General features: G+C 37.1%; 1 long non-coding RNA gene across 1 annotated transcript; it reads right to left on the bottom strand.

Annotated features, from left to right (window-relative positions):
* Positions 1-5716: 5716 nt before the first annotated feature.
* On the bottom strand, positions 5717-7650 carry LOC131164492 (uncharacterized). The gene is made up of 2 exons (XR_009139270.1): positions 7210-7650; positions 5717-6303 (listed from the first exon to the last, which is right to left on the bottom strand). It is a non-coding gene; the product is annotated as an uncharacterized LOC131164492 (long non-coding RNA).
* Positions 7651-17939: the final 10289 nt, after the last annotated feature.

Here is a 17939-nt window from a genome sequence, read left to right on the forward strand (position 1 = left end):
CTACACTTTAGTTATCTCACACACCTGATCTGAGTTTTCATACACATATAGCTTACCAAAATACCCCGTCTCCGCGAGTGTAGCACTAAATGTTCCACAAAAACGTGGATTAACGAATTTTTCCATCAGTAATCTATGTTCAGTTTAGCTGTTTGCCGACGGCGAGCTACAACTCCCAACCTACAACGGTGGTATGCCAATATGAGGCTACTCATTTATTGTCATCCTATCTATCCCCCTTCCTTCTTCTCGCTCCGTCATCAACATCAAGACGCCCGTTACATACCTTCATTACGTACAATTCAACTTGTCTAACTCAACCTTTGTCTACACATAAATGTGGCCCACAATGAAATCACATTCTTCCGTAAACTCAATACAGCCATACATCACATAACTGTTCTAACAACACCATCATATATTTTCATTCTTGTGTTGCCTATTCAAACAATTTTGAATGAAAATCAATGTCATCAGAATAGTAGCATTAATTAATGAACGGTAGGTGCTAAACCCTTCTATTTGGTGTATGTACAAGAGCATCATGAATCTAGGATCCAAGAATTATGCGAGTTCCAACCTGATGAACAGAAGAAACCATCACCATCACGTCCCTGGCTCCTTCTTCACACTACATTTGCAGAAGTATAGAAACTGTCTGATTTTCTGCATTTCTTTCTTCACTTCAGACAATTTGATTGTGTGTGCCCTAATTCCCGCCAAATAAATAACTTATGGCTCTTAATTCCCAAACTGCCGACCCCGACCGACCGAAACTATTACCATGATCGCTCTGGAATTGCTTTTTCACATTCTTGGTTACATTTCCTTGTGAAATTTCATTGTAGTTCTTCTTTGATGAAAAAACCTGCAGTGGGTGTGCTTGTTAACCTCTACCAAATTGAGGGTTTCTTTCCCCAGGTTAGAGTAAGTAACAAAGATTTTACTAGTGTGAGACGCAGTTAGGAAATCGAATGCCAGCAATGTTTGTCATCTTCTCGACTCACATCAACTAGCATCAAAATCACTTACAATCTGATTGAGCATTGAATGTTGGGTTCAAATCTGAACCTCCAGCCTCTTAAAACCAATACCATTATAATGAAGACACAATTTGTCATTGAGACTTAGATATATCACGAATTTCAAGTTTTGGTCAAACAGCCGCAGGACGGTAGCCGAATCCATGACGTGATAAAGACATCATCGGCCAACAAAGTCTGATAGTCACACAAACATTCGATTCAATTCCTTCCAACTGTTTCATCCACCCCCCCAGCCTTCCGGTTGACCCGATAACCTGAACCTACCTTACACATAAAAATCTGTACATTTTTTGCCAGAGTCTGGAAGTTCCCATTCCAGCAACGAAAACATCAAAATTATAGAAAATTCCAGAAGCCATTATAACAAGCTCTAATACCAATTTTTGTGTGCAAATTAATATTCTACGGCAACAAACGATCTCACAATGCAACACTCAATAGTGAGATATACAGAAAACACAATCACACAGATTATATGAAAGCGATAAAACAATGACATGAATAATTATGTGGTTCGACAATGCCTACATCCATGGGAGCAAACGATAGTTTTTTTCACTATCTTTTTGTCCAAAGATATGAGAGTTACAACATATAACATACATATATAACCCTCCCAAAGGTTTTTCCCTCGAAACCCAACCTATGTAACTTCCTAGTTCAAAATTTAAAAACTAGCGCTGAAAAACCAAGCCAAATTGTCGACAGTTTCAGACATACCGTCGACCATTTAATACCAAGACCAAACAATTGAAGTAACAAAACTAGAATTGTCAATTGTTTCACTGCATCCTGACAAAACCGTCGACAATTTGCTCCTACAAACCATAGTTGCTGTTTTCTACCATGTTTTCTCATTTGTACATACGTTCCACTTAACATATGAGTCACATATTACAATAGGACTTGAGCATAAGGGGCGAAGCAAAGAGGATGAACATACTAGCGGGAACTAGCCATCGATTTCAACTAACCTCATTAGTAACTATTGATATTGATCAAGATCTTAGAATGAGTTGTTACTAAAGGTTTTCCTGTAAAAAAAGAAAGATATGTTCCAAAAGAGTTTCTGTTATAAGAAGTTTGGGCAACTTAAAAATATTGGCAAAGAAAGAAATGAAAATAGGAAAAGATTTGCACTTGTTCTGTTTTGTTACCGGGGGTGTTAAGTGAGAAAGGACATAAAAAATTTAGCAAATTAATGAACAAAAATTTTACTTACACCGTCCTTAAAGATTTGATTTTCTAATTTTTAATAATATTAAACAGTTCATTTTTAAGTGTAATTGATATTAGAGGAAGAAGAAAAGAGAAAATATAGTAAAAAATAAATTTCCTTCTTATTTTTCTTTCTTTTCCTTTCTCCAAGCAAAATCCTTAACAACAACCCATTTGAAACTTAGAACATATTGGGAAAATGAAAGGAAAATAAGAAGGATTCTATTTTTTCATATTTGGTTATCAATGAAAGTGAGAAAGAAAATAAAAAATATACCAAAACAATAACCAAAATTTAAATTTCACACATCCTTCATATTTAATTTTTATTAATTTTTAATCATATTAGAATAAATTTTTTAATTTCAAATGATATTTGATATAGACAAAAAAATATAATGAAAAATTATTTTTTTTTTCTTTTTCCTAGTAAAACCCTTGATCCAACTATCAAAGATTCTTAACAAGAGGAAAGAATAAGACACATAACTCCTTCACCTAAGATTAGAAACTAATCAGGATATCATGTTTGTACTTTAACTTATACAAGTGAGTAATATGTTTTAGTGTGACTTCAAAGATGTAACTTCCACAATATTTTCCCGAACCTAAATATTAGTATAACATGCCGTGAATTCCGAATTCTATTGTTTGTGAGCAATTATTTTAACTAAAATGCATGACTTACTTTCAATTAATGTTTGATGTCCTATGACGTAGTCACTTAGAATAAGAATGAACATTGGTGGCTTATAAACATTAATAAAATTTCACCTTAATTTTCGGAAAGAATAAAAAATAAAAAAACCAAAGCTAGAATTACGAATTCCAAACCAAGGGAGGTTCATTCCTATTGTTATGGCTCACAAAAATGAACCGCTCTTGGAAGTTGCCAACGAAGTGGTTTGCTTGGGCAAATAAAAAAAAAAATGAAGAAGATGCAAACCATGAGGGGTCTCTTGCAAGTAGTTGCAAAAATCAACAAGACTCGGTTGTAGAGAAGGGTGCAAGCAGCATCTAATAAGAATAAAATAAAGCTCCCTGGGCTACCTCTAAGTCAAGTTTCGGACGATTTAAAGCGGTTGTGCGATGGTTCCTGAAGAGGAAGTATGCATGAAGGTGTATGAGTCTGGTGTGAGTAAGGATCATTACAAAGAATTCGTGGCCATGCTACAAAGAGAGGGCAAGATATAGGAGAGTTATAAGCTAGGAAGGTAAGAAAGAAAAAATCAAAGTCCCTAGTGAGTCGGGGACAGGACAAAACGTGTGGCTGGTCCTGTTTGTTGTCTATTGTTGGTTTTTGTTGAATTCTGAATACTGGATCTTCAGTTTGCTGTAACACAGGATCGTTGGTTTTTGCAGCTGCTACTTGTAATTGATGCAATATTGCTTGTTTTCAGATTTTGAGTAATTGTGGCAGATTGCTCTTTTTTGGAATTTACAAGGTTTTCTTGTATTTATTATGGCTGGTTTTACCTTGTATTGATGTTTTTGGCTGGAATTGGTCTTGGTGCCCCTGGGTATGCCCAGATTTTATGTAACTTTCGTTCTTGTTTTGTTTGAATTGAAGCTTTGACCTCCTTGCTCTCTCGGGTATGTCCAAAGTCTCCTGTACATATCTTTTTTTATCAATATCATTATAATTTATGGATTAAAGAAAAAAAAAAAGTTGCTTTAAGAATGGACAGACGTCCCTCCTTGATTGGGCTTTACTTTGCTACAATCACCTCATTAGCTGGCAAACTTAGAATATGTGTGAACAGTTGGTGGCTTAGGAGTCCCAATCTCATCATTCTCCATGTAGACTTTCAAATCTAAACATTTCAAACGTTATCGTCCATTTACCAATTATTAAGCAAGTAATGGTCCTACCAGGAGAGAACCCATTGAATAGAATCTTACCTTTTGCATTTTTGCAACATAATGCTGGCTTAAAACTTTTGTCCTAATCAAAGTAATTTATCCCATCTCAGTGTTTGAATATGATGTCTTTAGAATATATAAATAAACTAATATAAAAATATGTTTACGAGCACATGTAGTGATCAAATAGTTATATCTTTTTTTGAGATCGACAGTTTCCATTCTGAAAAAAAAAAAAAAAAAAAAAAATGAAGAATTTGGTAGGCAGCCATCCAAAGGGATACAGTAGGTAAAGCAACCCTCTTCATAATTATCGCTCAAATCATTAAATGGTATCGAACAAAGGCCCTTGATCTGCAATTAATTAGTAAATTCACTTGTTTATACCTTTATTAAATGACTAAGAGCAGCAACATACCGACGAGATGCACTTAATCGCGGTCGGGATGTACCTACCGTGGTTTAAATTTTAAAATCCTTCCTGTCTCAAAACCCATATGAGGGATGAAAGGATTACAAATCCACAAGATCTAAGCAGGAGGACTGCTGATTCAAACAATCACCCCGCAAGGTTTTAACCCAAAATCAGGAATGATGTGGTGCTGAGGAATCCCATGGATAAAACAAAAACCAAAAAGAGAGGCAGAAGAGACAAGAGGGGCAAAAATGACAAGCGAACTAATAAAAGCTTCTATTCAATCACTGTGAACTTGTGAGGAGACTATAAATAATGGAGGAGATGACCGCCAAAATCATCAAAACGCAGCGCTAAAAGCCTGCATCACTTGCATTGATTAAGCTATTATTTGGATTCGCTGTTCAACAAACTTTTTCTCAAAAGAAATATATACCCATAATACCTGTTTTGAACAAATGGAAAAGGGCCCAAGTAAAGGGTTGGCTGATTCAAATATGGCTCTAAACTTCCAAGTGCAAATGAATCACTGGGCCCTTCTGTTGTTTTATCTTTCTGTCTCTTGGAACATTGATTTAGCTTTCTTGTGCATATCTTTATTGATTGATCAGTTTCGCCCACCAAAAGAAAATTCAATAGGCTACCATGGTCAAAAGGCTAATCATCTCCCTTGGGGAGGTCTGGCTAGAGGAAGGGGATTTGATTCTTTAAAAACCCAAAAGAAATGACCAAAGCAGCTTCCTCCAATGATCCCAAAGCAACTTTCAACCAAAATTCCACTCAGTTTCTCAATGTCATCACAGACACCCATGTTCTCTTTTCCCCCCACACAAACACGGCTCTGGGAAAATTGCCCTCTGCTATTTTCCCTAATCCAGGTCCAGGGGATGCAAACGCTAGAAGGAATCTCCTTTTGACAAACTCAGGAAAGGAATAAAGAGAGCTGTTGAAAGGCCCCTCAAAAGCAGGTCAGTGAAGAAGCATGATAGAGGAAAATTAACAAAAGCCCAAATCAGATTTTGGCATTTGGCAGTCTAGTGAGAAAGCTGAAAGGAGCTTAAACAGTTAAGGATGGGTTTTATAAAGCAATAATTAACAATTCAGAAAAGTACGATAGATGAGACGAAATAGAAAAGCGCCCACATTACACTACAAGGAACCGAATAAAAAAAGATTAGTATAGCACAAGCATGCGTGATTTTATAGATGAACAGAGTTACACAAATTACAATGGCTGATTAATCAAACTGTTATTTTCAAAGAAACTAGTGACAATTGAGGATCATTGAAAATCAAATAAAATTCTTCCAACCCAGTGAAAGAAAAGGGAAAAAAATCTCTTCTGCTCCTGTGGTAGATTGGAGAAAACAGTGCAGGTTTTCTAGAAAGAGGTCCAGTTGAGGAATTACCCAGATCTAACTCTCTTTTGACTGTGTTTTCCTCCCGATTCGCCTTCGGACGAAGCTTCCATCGATCTCGCGAAAGAGCTCGAAAGGTCAGCATAGAGATCCACCACCCTTCTGATGTTGTGTTGAGTCATATCTAATCGAACAAAACATTTTGCTCAAGTATCCGGCATCTTAGAGTCGCTGGTCATCTTATTTCGGATAGCACTCTTGTTCTGATCCAAAATGTTTGAACTTGCGTAAAGTTCTTCTGAAATGTCGTAAAACCTTGCCATCACTTGGGTTCCATTACCAATTCAAGGACAATAATCCCCTTCCTTTCAATCACTCAAGAGAATCAAAACCAGCCACGATCCTGCAGAAGAATATAACAATGATGAGAATCAAACAGAACACTTCACTGCTATGTCTATACATGATTTTTAAAAGGGGAGGCAAAAAGGGAAGGAACTAATCAGGGACAAGCTTCTCTGAACTTGAATTTTGATATTTTCTCTTCATGCTTTAAAACCCCTTCCAAGAAAATGAAAATTCCAAATGGGGATCGAAGGAATTATATGTGAAATTAATGCATGGCAAACAATGTGAGAAGAATAACTCTTCAAAGTTCAAACATGGGTCCGGCTTCATTATGTAAAAGCAGGCCCTTTTTCAATTAAAAAGAACCTTTTCTCTTTTGTGTTCCCAAAATACCAATCCAAAGCTCTATTTTAATGGAGAATCTAAGCATCGAGACACCCCCAAAAACCAGTCATTACACAAAACAGAAGAGAAAAAGTCATATCAGAATTAAGAACAAAAGAAAAAGATCAAAATGGCCCAATGACCAGCAAGAAATAAATCTTCTTTTCAGTGCAAGACAACAAAGGACTGAATTCGTACCTAGACAGATTAAAATAGGATATTATGCTACACAACTAGTAGCGAGAGCTATTCTCTTGGGGCAAAAAAAGAGCAAGTTCTTGCTGAAAGAAGCGTCAGATCTTCTGGAGAAAAAAAAAAAAAAAAAAAAAACTACTATTATTAAAAGCAAAATACGAAGTGCTGGAATTTACAGAACGGAGGAAAATTCTTCGGTAACTCGATGGAGACAAGAATAAGCAAACAAAATAAAATATTGTTTTAAAAAATCCCAAATCATAGAACAGTCATTTAGTATGGAAACCAAAACTGACCCATCAACGACGGAAGACCCAGGAGACTCCACATGATGAGAAAAGAAAAGAATCCTTGATTTTCTCAGCAGTTTCTGTTCGCTTACCTGGAAAATCTGGACCATTTTCTTTGGCAGTGTGGGAAAAGCCAGCCAGCAGCTCAATCGTCTTCGTCGTCTGGGTGCGCGACGGGCTTGAACACCAACTTCACAATGCCCCGAAAATCCAGAGAGGTGGTGAGGGAGTGAGATGTGAGCGTGCCGGCGTAGTATTTCGGGCAGCGTGGGTTGGTGTGAGAGAGAGCGAGAGAGGGAGAGAGAGAGAGCGTGTGAATTTGGTAGTCACACCTTTGGGTCCTTTACTAGTTTGTCTCTCTAGATATTTCCCTCCCTTCGTTCGACCTCGGCCTCGTTCGCTGCACCTCTCTCCTGCAATGCTTTACATTCATTCATTGCCTTCAGATGAAGGTTTTATTGTGTGGGACAGCATGATGTACTAACGAATCATTCTTTGCCGCGTGGAGGGCTTATGCACAATCTGGACCGTCCATCTAACTCATTCATCATGAGTTCATTTCAACCATCTGGGGTCAGAAACGATGGTCTTTCATACCCCGTTTGGCTTGATCCGCACAAACGATTTTACAATTGCACGCTGACCAAATTGTTGATTTTTTCTTTTAGTGAAATGTTGATTTTTTCCTTTTATGAATTGGAATGACAATTTTATTCCTATTTTAAAAAAAAATATTTGAAATACTTATAATTTATAAATTTCTAAGAATACATAAATCAATTATCTTCTAACCCTGCCACTAGTAGCCGATCTAGAATCAATATCCATAAATTACCAAAAAAGAAAAGAAAAGAAAAAAAATAATAGTTCATATGTTAGAATCTTAAGTAAATACAACCCACTTAAACGAATCATAGTTACATCAATGTGGACACACAGACATAAGTAGCACGATTTCTTTGTGAATGTGTGTCAACACGTGCAGACGGATCCAACATCTCGGCAGGATGACTATCTAAAAATGTATTAAATGTTTGTCAACACGTTCTGGAGGGCTGCTTCCTAAAAAGGAAGGGATAATCAAATCTCCGAACCGCCTCGACTAAATGTCGACTTCAACATTAATGGTGTATAATGAGTTTAAAACCTTATTCCATCTCTAAGTGAGGTTAGAATACTTTATTAATTACTATCAGTTAATAGGTCTCTAAACTAACCTAGGGTCAATGAATTGATAGTCAACATTCTGCACAACTAAATAAGGTTTAAAAGTACAGTTATGTGAGAATAAGATATTAACACCCTCTACAAACTTGTCTGATGGGTGGTACCTATTAACTTAAAATTATCTTTGAAATCAATCGCTTAAGACTTGTATTCTTCCATTCTTTGTTCAATTACCAAGCCTTTTGATATTGGATAGTCTTGCGTAAGACAGAAACTACTCTCACCTCAAGATCCCCAAGGGTATGCACGAACATAACCCCCAAGAATCCACAAGAAGACTTATTCTGTATTGAGTAGTTTTCCAATTTTTTATTCAGTGTGTTGTTTACAAATATAGAGAGATCTTGCACAGGGCAAAAACATCTCTCACTCTAAGATTCTCAAAGGTATGCAAATACATAACCCCTAAGTTTAATCAAGGATATATGAAGAGAAAGAAAACACATGCAAGTGAACATATCAAACTACTTTATACTCAAATACACATGCAAACAAACATACAAAACAAAAAAATTATTGAATACGTGTACTGTAATCAGAGGGTCTAATAGAATCGTCTCAAACAAGTTCAAAGTAATTCTATTAAACCTTCTGCCCCTCAAGAGATGATTGATGATTACATACCCTCATTTTTAAAAAAAGTTTCCTCATAGGGTTGTGCACACACACAAACATGCACATGCAGGGAAGATTAATATTTAAGACATTTTTTTCAAATATTTTTGAACAAAAATAACATTAACCACAAATATCTACTTTTTGGATTTTAAAAATTAATACAAAATGTAATCGGTCCCCACTAGAGTCTTTTATAGAGTCCAAGGGAGGGGTCGTCAGGAAGTGATATGGGACTTTTTGCCTATTGGGTTTTCTTTGCAAAATAAAACTCTTGACAAGATTACAAGCAATTATATCACAATATATAAAGAAAATCAAGCACAAGACAAAAATTAAAGCGGCAAGGGTGAGAGAGAGAAAGCTTAAACACCAAGTAATTTCACGGGTTTGCACAAAATCTTACATTCAGGTCTTCGCACAAATCAAGGTTCAACAATCTACTCAGCTACTCAGCACCAGCAGAGCAAGCTTACAAATCAAGTACCAAAAAACCCACACTCGGGAGGAAACAAATCCTACCCGCTCACAAAGAGCCTTTGGTTCACAAAGAACCTTCACCAACAACGGTTCATAAAGAACCTTTTACAAGATGATGGATAATACAAAACAATGCTCCTCACAATGAGCTGATATCAAATACAATCAAACCTCACGCTACTATCTCAAGAAATGATTCAAACAAAATAAGTGAGCAAGAGAGATTGAGGAATGAATAATTAAAATGCAAAGTGCTAGGTTTTGAATCAAAATGATATTTTTCACTATGAACTTGTATAATTTACTAAAACCATGCTAAACAAGTCTATGGACTTGTATTTAAAGCCAAAAACCCTTACTAGCCACTATTAGACCATTGGGAGCAATTCCTAAAAGAAACTATCCGTTTTCTAGCTGTTGGTGCACTGTTCACGATGCATATCGACTAGTCTACCCTACTCGTTGATGAGTGGCCCCCACTTGTCTACTAATGTCCTAAATCAAAAAAAGTCATCGACATGAAAGTTATGGGATTTTTTCGCTTTTCATAGATACCAAGATCGTCCTTTTTGAACTTTTCTAACAAAAGTTATGCCCCCAAATATCAAAGGGTGTTCAGGAAATTTGATAAGTGCATAACTGAGATTTTAAACCCAACTAAGACCAAGTTTGCAAAATATTATAATAATCTATATTTAAAACTGGGTCCTTATAAATTTATTTGATATATAAAGACATCTTATTTATGAAAACATATTTGAAAACTCATTTTGATATCTTATATGCTAAGTATGTCCTTTATAAAAGTGTATTTGACTTTCTTAAGGCTTTAGGACATAAAACATGTTTTTTCAAAGTCGGGACTAAGTATGAAAATGTTCTTAAAAATAGGATGTTGAAAACTTGTCCCTTATGAAAACATATTTAATTTGAGTTTAGGATTCTTTTGACAAACTCATAAGTTAAACTTTAAAAACCATGAAGGTTGAATTTGTGACTTAAGTGAAATCCTATAAACTCATGTGCCCTGGTATGCATGTGTGTGATGCCCCAATTTCCATAAAAAAAAATTTATTTAATTTTTTATCCACACCAATCGACCACGACATCAATTCTGATACCGTGCATATAACTTGACCCACATTGGGTATTGGGCGGATATACCAAGTCATAACATAAATAAATCACCTAGCAGCAGAAGTCATCATATATAAACATGCCACAGCAAATACACATACCGAAGTATATTTCACCCAAATCCATACTCATATCCAAAGTAAATTCCCAAACATTAAAACCCTAAAAAGCTATCCAACCCCATCTAACACACTCACCCTGTATATCAGGGTCCTTGCTCCACTCTATATGGGAGCTCTATCACCAGCTTGATCCCGATCCCCTGAAAATTTTAATACTTAGGTGAGACACATTTCAGTAAGATGAAATAAATTATTAACAGTGTGTGGTAATATGAGTATAGTTGTAATAATAAATAAAAGCTCTTTCAAACTGTTAATCATCTAAGAAAATAATGGTATATTGTAGAGACCTAAACCTTTTAAAACTGGATTCGTCGACGAAGGATCACATTCGTCGACGAAGTCTTTCAGAGCCTCGTCAACGAAATTTAGAGCCTCGTCGATGAGAGAATGCCGAGGGATTTTGATAGGTTCTCGGTAAATACTCGTCGACGAAATTCAGGTCCTCGTTGATGATTTGTGTGGTGGATTCGTCGACGAAGACGCTGCCTCGTCGATGAGTTGGATCAGGTCAAAGGCCCTATAAATATCCCATTTGAGTTGCTTAGGAGTTAAGATTCACCCAAAAGCTCTCTCTCTCTCTCTCTAGGATTCTTCGTCGTTCGCCGTACACTTCCAAAAAAGGAGGGTACTGCGTGGATTAGAAAAGAAAACTCTACAATTTTGGCGGATCGGATCGTCGTTTCGAAGATTTTTGAGTTTTACCCAAAAATCGAGCGGAGGTAGGTGATCTGTCTAGTTTTGATTGGTAGATTTAGATAGTAGTAGGAAAAGATAGTAAGGATTTATGTTAATGTGGTTGTAGGTTTTTCGGGATCCCGAGGTTGTCGATTGGACCGGTTCGTACGAAGTTTCAGGCGGAGATAAAGTAAGGGGAATTTGATTACAACAGTCATTTTTGGAAAACTAAACCGCTAAAAAAAACTATTTTATACTTATATGTATGATTTATTAGTTTATTTTCTAAATTCTACTGAGTAGAAATGCCGGTTTTACAATTTTACGATTTTTGGTAAAAACGAGGATTTCAGCGTATGATTCGAAAAACTTACAAAAAAAAAAAATCATTTATTACATTTATGACTATAGTAGGAGATGCTTCGAATCCTTTACTTATCATTTAAATGAGTTTACACTTGATTTATATCATTTAGCGGGTTTTGGCTAAACGTGTGTGTGTGATATATGTTGAAACTGGAAATGAATGGATTTTCTATTACTATGATATAGAATATGGGACACGAAGTTTCAATTTTATTATACTGAGAATGGATAAAACAGAGGCCGCCGGTGGTTATACACCGACTGATAGTAAACATAAGAGGGGGTAACTGAAGTGGATAAGGCGTCTTTTGAACCAAGGAGTATTTGAATTTGTGAAAAAATACGGAATTTGCATAGTTTACGTGTGTTATAATTGTATATATGAAACTGGAAACCACAGCTTATGACCAAAAAGAGGTTGAAGAACTTAGAAAAAAAGGCAGTGAAATACTCATTTCGGGGGTTAAATAAACTAAACTCCTAGGGCTGGTGTTACCGATGTTGGCAGACAGTGAACAATACATGAGAAAAGTAGTAGCGTACGTTAGGATGGTGCGATTTCGAGTGGGTAGTAAGCTATGGGAAAAATTACAAACTAGGGGCCTGGACGGTCGGATAATAAAAGGATGTCGGCTTTGTCGCTCACTTAAAAGGACACGCTCAGAGGCAATCGGTGCATAACCGTGGCCAAGGGTAAATAGGGAAAAAAAAATGGCCATACCAAGTTGGAGTTGTTCAAGAGGCGATGATTTTGAAATAGCTTATGTGTAAAAAATAAATTTATATGATACAGTATATAAAAAACAAATGTTGTGATGCATGAGGCTTATCAAAATTGCAATAGTATGTAGTCACACACGTTTGTACTTCCTTTTTCTTACTGATAGGTGTCTCACCCAGTATTACAACCATTGTTTCAGGTCCATCAGTGCGTGCATCATAATAGCTAAGGGACTGGGAGGGAGGATTATTTTTGGCCAATTTACGCAAGCATATGAATCTTCTATTAACTTTGATGAAGTTTCTTTTTGGAGTGTTGGTTGTAATAATGAGAATTAGATAGTCCAAAGTTATGTGAAATTATGGACTGTATAGTACGCTCTAGTATAAGTCTGCAGAAATACCAAGAATGGCTTGGTTATGTTTTTCTGTGCAGTTTACATCATTAATTAGGTATGATTTTTACCCGATGTCCCTGTTTAGGGTGGTTGTTTCCATATTTGAAACATGTATAGGATATTGAGTAGTATCAAGTGGAAGACACGGAGTCCATATAAAAGTGTTGGGTGTTTACATATATACAGATAATCACATAGATAGTCAACATAAGATTTTTATAAGCTTATCCATATTTTTCAATTCATTCATTTCCATTCCTTATTCTTATATTTTTTCCCTTTTTACCTATATTTTCCATGTTTCCTTTAGTAGGCACGGAGTTCCTCATACCTTGTACTATTCATGTCTGTAACTCATGGCCACTTCTTTCACATTTAGCCAGGGGTATCCTCATACCTTGTAACACGTGTTCGTGTCGTAACCAGACTGCCCTGAGGATTTATTCCCCGCCATGCTTCCCCATGGTTAGAGTTGTGCGACTGAAAGCTGGAATCTAATGCGGTTGCAATTCGCGTTAGATCAATATACCATAAGCATGTCTGTAGAACGACGTGGCCTTACCTCATACCTTGGTCAGCAATCCAAGGGCAATATACAACCCCATTTCCTAGCCTCACTCGCCTGCACACCACACACTTACGAGTCATGTGGTTATTAAATTACCCAAATGGGTGTGGTTGTTTGGTTAATGAACATGCATGGTTGTGTTTTGCATGCATGCAAAGGAACAGGGTTACAAGAAATTGTTTCCAGGGTGAAAAAGTGTTCGGCTCTATATTCGAGGGTTTGAAATATCACCTGCGATGTTTAGAAAGAGTGTCCGGCTCTATATCCGAGGGCGTGAGCTTTACCGGCTCATCATCGAAGGGTGTGGATCTACCAGTTGTACCAGTACCATGCCATGGGAGCTTGGGACTACGCCATGTGCTGGGGACGTCGTGTAATGCAGGCCGGTTTCGGGCCAAAGGGTGTGATGACACCGGGTTACTTGATTATAGGGGGGACGTGATATGCATTACTGGTGGACTATATTTTGGAGAATAGTAGAATAGCCATTGATTATGTATGTTTATGTCATGATCACACTCACCACGCCCCACACTGATAGAACGATTGCTTACTAAGAGGTGTCTCACCTCTATCGTACGCACATGTTTTTTAGGTCCTTCGAGTAACCAGAACTAGCGTCCTTGTGTTGGAAGCGTAGTGGTCGGTGTACTGCGGGCAGCACTTGTGTAAGTACTAGGACTATAACGGGTTGTCTTTTTGGGGTTTTGGTTGGCACCCGGGTTTATGTGTTGTAATATGGAACTTAGACTCTTTTTGTATAGACTCCGGTATGGTACAAGTTATGTATAGAAAGAACATTTTTCGCCGTGTATGTGTTATGTATGTGAATGTGTATAGGATGTATGTGAATCCCACGAGATTGGACCCTCGTTCATTATTGTATCATTGGTATTTTATATATAGTACAGAGACAGGTTAGGTTACTAATTCACCCTTGGATCCCATTACCAGGTTCGAGGTGTGATAGTAAAGCCATCATGTAGGCAACTGGACCCACTCGCTCAAGAATCTCAAATGATTCCCATAATATAGTGCTCAATTTCCCTTGCCTTCCCAAATTCATATCCCCTTCGGATGCGTGCCACCTTCAGGAATACATGATCCCCAATGTCAAACTCTAACTCTCTCCAGCGAGTATTAACATAACTTTTCTGCTAGTTCTACACTGTACTGATTCTGTCTCTAATAAGTCTGACTTTATCCCGAGTTTGCTGAATCAGCTTTGGCCTCAATAGTTGTCTCTCTCCTGTCTCATCTCAATATAATAGGGATCGACACCTCTTGTCATACAATGTCTCATATGGTGCCATCCCGATGCTGGCATGAAAGCTGTTATTGTAAGAAAACTCAATTAGTGGCATATATCGTACCCAGCTGCCTTCAAAGTCTAGCACGCATGCTCATAACATGTCCTCTAAAATCTGTATCACCCTCTCCGTCTGCCTATCTGACTGAGGATGAAACGTCGTGCTGAAGGATAACTGAGAACCCATAGCTCCTTGCAAACTCCTCCAAAAACAAAATGTGAACCGTGGGTCTCAATCTAATACTATGGACACAAAAACGTCGTGAAATCTAATTATCTCCTGTACATACAAATCTGTCAATTTGTCTATGGTGTAGTTAACTCGTACGAGAAGAAAGTGGGCAGTCTTCATTAGTATATCAATGACCACCCAGATGGCGTCCTGTCTTTGCTGTGTCAACGGTAATCTTATGACAAAATCCATCGATATATGATCCCACTTCCACATTGGAATAGGAAGTAGCTGCAATTGTCTCGCTGGTCTCTAGTGCTCAACCTTTACTTACTGGTATTTCAAACATTGCCCTATAAACTCGACTATCTTCCTCTTCATGCCGCTCCATCAGAATGATTCCCGAAGATCCTTGTACATCTTAGTACTACCCGGATGAACAGTATACAGAGATCTGTGCACTTCTTCCAGAATAACCTTTTTAATCTCAAGATCGACAGGTACACACAATCTGGTACGGAACCTTAATGCTCCATCGTTAGAAATACTGAAATCTACCTCCTGACCATCTCGTACTTTCTCCATAAGCTCAACTAATTCCGCATCCTCTTTCTAGGCTGGTTTAATTCTGTCTTGTAAAGTCGGCTGTAAAATTATATTGGTGATAAACACCTGATGGTCACCCTCAACCAACTTTACATCGAACCTCTCTAGATCCATCTGGATCGGGTGCTATATTTCCACTACAGCTACTGATGAATTCACTAACTTCCAGCTCAAAGCGTCAGCCAACACATTTGCCTTCCCTAGATGGTAGCTAATGGTGTAATGACCTGGCCCTTTATACGGACCCAGATCTCACTAACTTACATCGAATACCTATACCTACTCAAGATACATAAACAACTCGTCCTAAACAGGGACATACGGGTGTAACTCATACATAACTCGAATGCAAATGTTGCGGAAAAACATAAACATTCATCGAGATTTCTAATAGACGTATACTACAGTTTACTTGTCGTATTTATAAATTACATACATTCACCTAACACATGTCCAATACTTACAATCTCCAAAAAGTACTCCAACTACGTTCAATACATTATCAAAACACTTACGTAGGCTAAACCCAAAAACAACCTCCTGAGTACCTTTAGCTACTAGGATTGACGTCCTGATAGACTTGAAAATAAAGGTTAGATATGGGGTGAGACACTTCTCAGTAAGGTGGAAAGTATTACAATAGTGTGCGACTGCATATGCTCATTTTAATCAAATCCAATACATACAATGACCATTTTTCAATATGGTGGTGCAACCGGTATAGTAACGTAAATACGATATATATTTCTTCCATAAAAGCCTTTAAATCATGTATATGAATATTAGAACAACGACCAGCTTGGTATGACATAATTACGCTTATTTACCCCATGGTATGGGTTGTGCACTGATGACTTTAACATGCCCTGTTTGTGCAGACATTGCCGAACATCTATTCTATAGTCTGACTGCCTCCCTTGGTCTATAATTTCACCAGTGATTACAAACTCCTACAAGCTGACTATCTTATGTCCCCACACTGATTCACATGTATGATTGCACTGTACTTACTAGCTACGGAACCGAGCATCTAGGAGTATTTTTCAACCCCCGCACTGAAGTATATTTCAACTCCATTTTCTGAAGTATATTTCAACTCCTTTGATAGCAAGCTATGTTTCCATTTATCATATATACGATTTACAATGAAAACATAATAACCTATGCATTTCCAATATTTTCACAACTTATATAATCATTTCGGGCATAAATCAGCACACATCCTCTTAGTTTATCCTTTTCACGTTCATAGCTCGGTATATAACTGACTTTTGTTTTCCACATTTTCAGTATAGCAAAATGGAACTCCAGTTTCCATAGTTTATACAAGTATTGTAAAAGATTCTCATAATTCATTTCCATGCACATGTCACACTCTTTTAATCAAAAGCCTGCTATATAATACATAATACAATAAACATCATTTTAAATAGGAAATAATGGATTCCAGCATCTCCTACAATAATATTAGTGCAAATAAAGACGTTTTGTGAAGTTTGGAGATCATACGCCAAAATCCATATTTTTAACAAAAACTGTAACATCGCAAACCAGCATTTCTACCTAGTGGAATTTAGTAAATAAGCAATCAAATCATACATATAAGTGTAAACTATCTTTTTAGAGATTTAGTTTTACAAAAATACTATTGTAAACAAATTCCCTTTACCTTAAACCCGAAACGAAACCACGTACGAAACGGTCCAAACTGACAACCTGAGATCTTCGAAACCTAAAAACCACAGAACATTACCTTACTATAATTTCGACCACTATCCAACTATCTAATCGAAATCGAAATTAGATCCTTACCTCAATTTTTGAAAAAACCCAAAAATCTTCAAAACAACGATTTGATCTGCTAAAGTTGTAGAACTTTTTTCTCTGATCCACGCAGGAACCTCTGTTTTTAGAAACAGATGTCGAACGACAAAGAATCATAGAGAGAGAGAGAGAGAGAGAGGAATTTCGCTGGTTTAGAGAGAGAGAGAGAGTGTGTGTTTTTGAGTTTCTTAGCCCTTGAGCAACTAAAATGGATATTTATAAAGCTTTTGACTGAGTCAAACTCGTCGACGAGGCAGCGTCTTCGTCAATGAGCCAACCACACAACTCGTCGACGAAGCTATTGTAGTGATCCGAAGAGTAATAGTATTTAAATAATAATAAGGGAGAGAAATGGAAACAGAAATAGAATGAGGCAGTAAACTTCGTCGACGACATTGCATTTTGGAGATAATAATTTCAAGGAATTTCTAGGCTTCGTCGACGAAGGTCTTCAGTACCTCGTCGACGAGAAAATTCTGAGAGAAGGATTTGGCCTACTCTGAATTTCATCGACAAAGGGTAAGATTTGTCAACGAATTTACTGAAGGACTCGTCGACGAGGTGACGTGTCTCGTCGACGAACCTGGCTTTATAAATAGT

The sequence above is a fragment of the Malania oleifera genome, chromosome 9 (assembly GCF_029873635.1).
Source record: "Malania oleifera isolate guangnan ecotype guangnan chromosome 9, ASM2987363v1, whole genome shotgun sequence".
Classification (NCBI taxonomy): Eukaryota; Viridiplantae; Streptophyta; class Magnoliopsida; order Santalales; family Ximeniaceae; genus Malania; species Malania oleifera.